At 48.1% G+C, this 5,347-nt stretch overlaps 2 pseudogenes; one reads left to right on the top strand and one right to left on the bottom strand.

The window, feature by feature from the left end:
* The window catches only part of LOC119353504, an 11,992-nt pseudogene extending 10,788 nt beyond the window's left edge, over positions 1 to 1,204 (top strand).
* Positions 1,205 to 1,701: 497 nt separating this feature from the next.
* LOC119353505 lies at positions 1,702 to 5,126 on the bottom strand (annotated as a pseudogene).
* Between the last annotated feature and the right edge of the window lie 221 nt (positions 5,127 to 5,347).

The following is a 5,347-nucleotide window of genomic DNA, read 5'->3' as shown; positions in this document are numbered from 1 at the left end:
CGCATTTTGAAAGAATCTAATCCGCCACTCCTTAATCACTGGCACATGGAAATTGCAGGAAAGTGCTGCAGTCATTGCTAAGCTCTTGATCCCACGTGTGTTCGAGAGAATGACAATGCAAGAGACGCAGCTTCTCGTCAGCACAGGATCTACTATGAACTTGTACACCAAGGGCGAAGACATCATACTCGAGCATAATTACATCGGCATCATCCTAGAAGGAACTTTGAAGGCGGAGAACCAAAATAATATCGTACCTCCAGGAGTGCTGCTGCCATCAAGCATGGACCTGGAGTTACTTGGTCTGCAGTCTTCAGGTTCTGCACATCATCCATCAAGAAGTGAATCATGAAAAATGGAAATCTATAGGCCTACTCGTACGTTTTTAAGTTATATCTACTGATTGATGTTGACATTGATGTTTTCCTGTTTACCTACAGAAATGAACAACATGGACAGTTGCTCCGCAGCAAACAGCTTTCAGGTGGAAGCACAAGCAGCTAGAGTTATCATCTTCGAAGTAGCTTTCACGGAGGGCAATGGGCAGAGGAACCAGCCGGGTGGTAGCTTCTCTGCTGAAGCCTTGCAGCCCAGCATGGAAGAATCCACTGGAGAAGAACAAGTCATCATTACCGTCGACTCTACGAACAAGCTGCCCTTGGGTGATTCATCATCTGGCGTGACGCGAGGCAGCTGATGGGATCTTGTGCGAATATAGTAGCGTGCTTGATGTAGCAATCATGAAATTGATCTTGCTTCTTGAGAAACACTTGGCTTATTACTTGCTGTTATAACTAAAGACCATTTGGCGAATATGGCAGCTACGTAATGATATTACTCACGGAAAGGGTGAGACCCCGGTTCAAGCTACTGTTGATTACTTGGACAGCTATTACAAGTCGCTTCATTTGGCAAGGAAATTTAGTATGGAAGAGATAATAAAAGGAAAGATGCCAATCTCGGAGGATGGATGTGTTGTCCAACCCCTGTTCCATGGCCTCGGCCATCATCAGGCTGGGTAGCCCTATCTGTTGATGGTTCTTTTTCAAGCCATGATGGGCGTGCTTCTGCTGGAATGGTACTGCGGAACAGGGATAGGACTACGATCTTTGCGGCATATAGATATATTTTTCATTGTAATGACGCCCTTGAAGCGGAAATTCATGCAATCATGCATGGTATGGCTTTGGCCATTCAACATTCAGACATGCTGGTGATCGTCCAATTGGAGACGTCACACTTTCCAGATTAGCCTATGGTCATCTTGACGCAGAGATTAAAGCTCACATGGTTGCTAGGGAGTTTGTTCCTTGTAAAATTGGTCGAGAGCAGAATAGGGTAGCACATCTTTTGGCACACTAGCCGTACCGAGTGTTGTACTGCAGTATGGTCGAACTCGAGTCCTTCATGTTGTGAGGAGCAGCTGTCTCGAGATTGTAACCCTATCATTTTGAAATAAAACTCCCTTTCACCCCGCAAAAGAACTAAATCGTCGGTAACCATAGATAGTGTACAAAGTAAGGTACGTCATCATGCCTGATCCCAGGGTTTTGCTTATTTCTTGTAGGAGTAGCACTATTTTGTACTGTAAAATCTACTTATTTCTTGTAGGAGTACCACTATTTTGTACTGTAAAATCTACTGTAATAACCAGTGAAGCACTCAAGGTGGTGGTGCTGCTGTACTACTACCATCTGCCATCTCCCTGACTCCCTCTTAGCATTTTTTGCAGTCAGGGAGCGTTGTGCCGGCGAGGAAGGCCTGGACAAGCTGAAGCGCTCGCCGCGGCTGGTAGCTGGGGACCTCGTGGCCAGCTCCTCTCACCGTCACCAAGCTGAGGCCGCCCTTGTACTGCACCACGTATCCGCCCACCTCTCCAGCACCCTGAGTTCGTTCACAAGATCGAAGAACATGTCATTTACAAATTCTGCAGATTTTTTGTCGGGCTCAACAGTTAGGGTTTCAGTTCCATTAAGGCGGGGGATTTCAGGTTGCACCTTGGTGCTGCTGAACCACCGCCTCCATTTCGCAGCCACGGGGAGCTGGAGCTGGTTGATGGAGTACCTGGTGGCCGTGACCGGCACGTTCCCGTCGGTGTCTCCGCTGCGAAGATCGTTGATTTTAGTTTCATGCATGAGTATCTGTAGAGTGCTACGATCTAGTATGATGCACGCGTACCTGTACACCCAGACTCTGATGTTGTTTTTCATCAGCTCCCTGATAATGGGCAAAACAGTTGTGGTGCTGTCGACCCAGCGTGTCAAGACCTCGCTGAAAATGGGCAAGAAAAATAGTGTTTTTTGAGTGGAACATCGACCTTTCATTCTTTCATAAACCGTTTGATTTGTTGTCAATGGAATTTGATTTGTTTAGCCTTCATTTTGACGAACCATATTGTCTGCTTTTCTATGAGTAGAAAGTGTAGAGAACTGAGCTAATTTGGACACCTGAGACTAACATTAGCACAAATGAGGACATGTATAGTGATTGCTAAGATGGTCTTGTCTTAAACCTGCCATGCAATTTAGAGGTGACAATAAAATATAATGTACTCTCTCCGTTTTTATTTACTTAGTATATTGAAGTCAAACTTCGTAAAGTTTGACCAAGTTTATAGAAAAAATATAGATATTTATCATAACAAATCTATATGATGTGAAAGTATATTCAATAATGAATCTAATGATATTGATTTGTTATTGTATATGTTAATATTTTTGTTTATAAACTTTGTCAAAGTTTACAAAGCTTGACTTTGACCAAAGCTAAAATAAGGACTAAATAAAAACGAAGGGAGTACAATGGATTATTTTCTAGTTTTTTCTTTACTAACTAGATATCCTTAAATATTTGATGAGAGATATTGTTGTTGAGAAGACAAACTTTGTTTTTAGCTTTCTCTTTTGTTCACCTCAATATGCTAAATACACGGCACTTCTAAAATAACACCATAGAATGGGTAAGCGGTGGATGATACCTGCAGGCTAACCAGGGGTGGTTGAGGCGGGTGATGTTTGCGTGGAGTGCCTTTTGAACATCTGGCTTGTTGAGGTAGGCCTCCACATAATTACTTGTGCACGTATCAAAGCTCTCAATCTGGAGGCACGTAAAGTACAACCCAAGTCAACTTCACTACTCAGTACCTCAAGAAAAACAAACTTATTTTCTCCTTTATTTTGTTGTACACATTTTGTTGTGGGAATCGACGTAAATCCACTCAAACAATGGCAAGCAACCACATCGACCATGATGTCAAGCTCATACCCAGTCTAGGCATCAAGGGCAACATGTTGTGAGAGTGGTTAATGTACTACGCATGAGATATCCCACGCGTGTATTCACTGTTAACAACTGCTTTAAGATCTGTGCCTTGTTTCCATGATATATATCTTATTTCAAAGTATTACATGATGTTTTCTTAGGTTTTTCTTGTTTCAATGCAGTTGTGTATACTGTATCGACAAATCCACTCTGGAATAAGTGTACTCTTATTTGTTGATACACCACGAAACAATATGATACACGCTGGAACGAGCGAAACGTGCCCATGAAACATGACGTAATACTATGAAATAAATCAATTTTCATCACTGGCTATAAAACATGACACGAATCACGAAGTAGTGGTGAATAGTACTTCTTCCGTTTCTAAATATAAGTCTTTTTAGAAATTCTATAATATAAACTACATATAAAGCAAAATGAGTGAATCTACACTCTAAAATGTGTCTATATACATCCGTATATAGCCTATATTGAAATTTGTAGAAAGACTTATACTAGGAACGGAGGGAGTAGATATATACACGGGATATTTCGTGCATGCATGGTAGAGTATCATTTCTTAGTCCATCGTCACAATATGGTGAGCTGTGACGACGACGGCGACATACCGAGGGGGTGATAGGCGGCGTGACGAGCCCTTCCGTCTGGCAGTTCGGCGCGTAGATGTTGTAGTTGTCGATGTCCCGGAGGTTCTCGACGACGTCGTCGTTGGCTTGGTCGCAGAGATCATTCGACTGGGCGCCGTTGGTGAAGTTGCAGTTCTGGTTGACGCCGGCGGCCGTCTCGTCGGAGATGAGCGCGTGCGTCCAGTAGAAGTCGAACGTGCCCTTCTTGTCCGTCCCCTCGTTGATCACCGCGTTCCCAATCTTAAGACACGACACGCATCGCATCGCTTAGCATGCATGCACACACAACTGATGACGATGATTCATTAATGTGTAAGCTAGAGCTTGACGACGAGTACCATGACCCCTTTGAGGTTGATGGCCGGGGAGGCGTGGCGGAGGACGGCGTGGGCGAGCTGCGGCGCGAAGTGGCCGGCGTAGCTCTCGCCGGCGATGTAGAAGTCTCGGCCCTTGTACTCCGGAAAGCGCTCCAGCCAGTTGGCCAGGAACTGGTACGCGTCCTCCGCCGTCCGGTTGTCCCCGCCCCGGCCGTAGTCCGCCGTCGTGTTCGAGTACGAGTACCCCACCCCCGCCGGGCTCTCCAGGAACAGCACGTTCGCCGCTGCATCATGACCCGATCACTCGCCAATGTATCATCTCATGCCACGGTGAACTCGAGAGCGTGGTGACTGCGTACCGTGGTTCCAGGAGTAGGGGTTGCGGTAGAGGGTCTTGCCGTCGCTCATGACGCGGAACGGGCCGAGCTCCTCCATGGCGCCGTACCCCAGCGACGAGCACCCGGGGCCCCCCGTTGAGCCACAGGAGGAGGGGCTTGCCCTTGGACGACGACCCGTCGTCGTTGCCGTTGCCGCCGACGGCCTCGGCGAGGTAGTAGAACAGCGCGCGCCCGGCCGCCGGGTCCACCGTCACGTACCCGGCGTACTGCGCAAAGTCCACGCCGCGCGGCTGCCCGGGGAGCGCATCCACGCGGTCGGCCTCCTTGCGCCCGACCTCAGCCGCCGGCACCGGCACCGGCTTGGGTCTTCTGCTGGCCGTCGCCCTGGTCGGCTCCTCCACGGCCGCCAGCGACGACGACCAGCGCAGCCGGCGCAGGAGGTCGCCCTGCCGCGCCCTGGCCGCCGCTGCCGTGCCGCAGCCCAGCGCGAGGCATTGCACCAACACCAGAACCAACATCAGCACGGCCCTCCTCATGGTGCTCTGTTTCTCAGCTTCTGCCGGCACTGTTCTATCGGCCGGTGGCTGCACACCGGAGACGGCTGGGTGCTCGTGTAGTCGTGTCTGGTAGTGGTATTTATAGGGCGGGGATTTTCCCGACACCCAAGCTCGGTGTCGGAGAATTTCCTTCAAGATAGATGGGCTATCCACTAGGCAGTAGTAGTGACACTGTCCTTTTCTCTTTCGAAAGTTCACTAGGCACTACTAGGCACACTGTCAGG

Source organism: Triticum dicoccoides, chromosome 2A (genome assembly GCF_002162155.2).
Source record: "Triticum dicoccoides isolate Atlit2015 ecotype Zavitan chromosome 2A, WEW_v2.0, whole genome shotgun sequence".
In the NCBI taxonomy this organism is placed as follows: Eukaryota; Viridiplantae; Streptophyta; class Magnoliopsida; order Poales; family Poaceae; genus Triticum; species Triticum dicoccoides.
The sequence above is the reverse complement of the archived record's forward strand: the minus strand, read 5'-3'. Positions and strand labels throughout refer to the sequence as shown.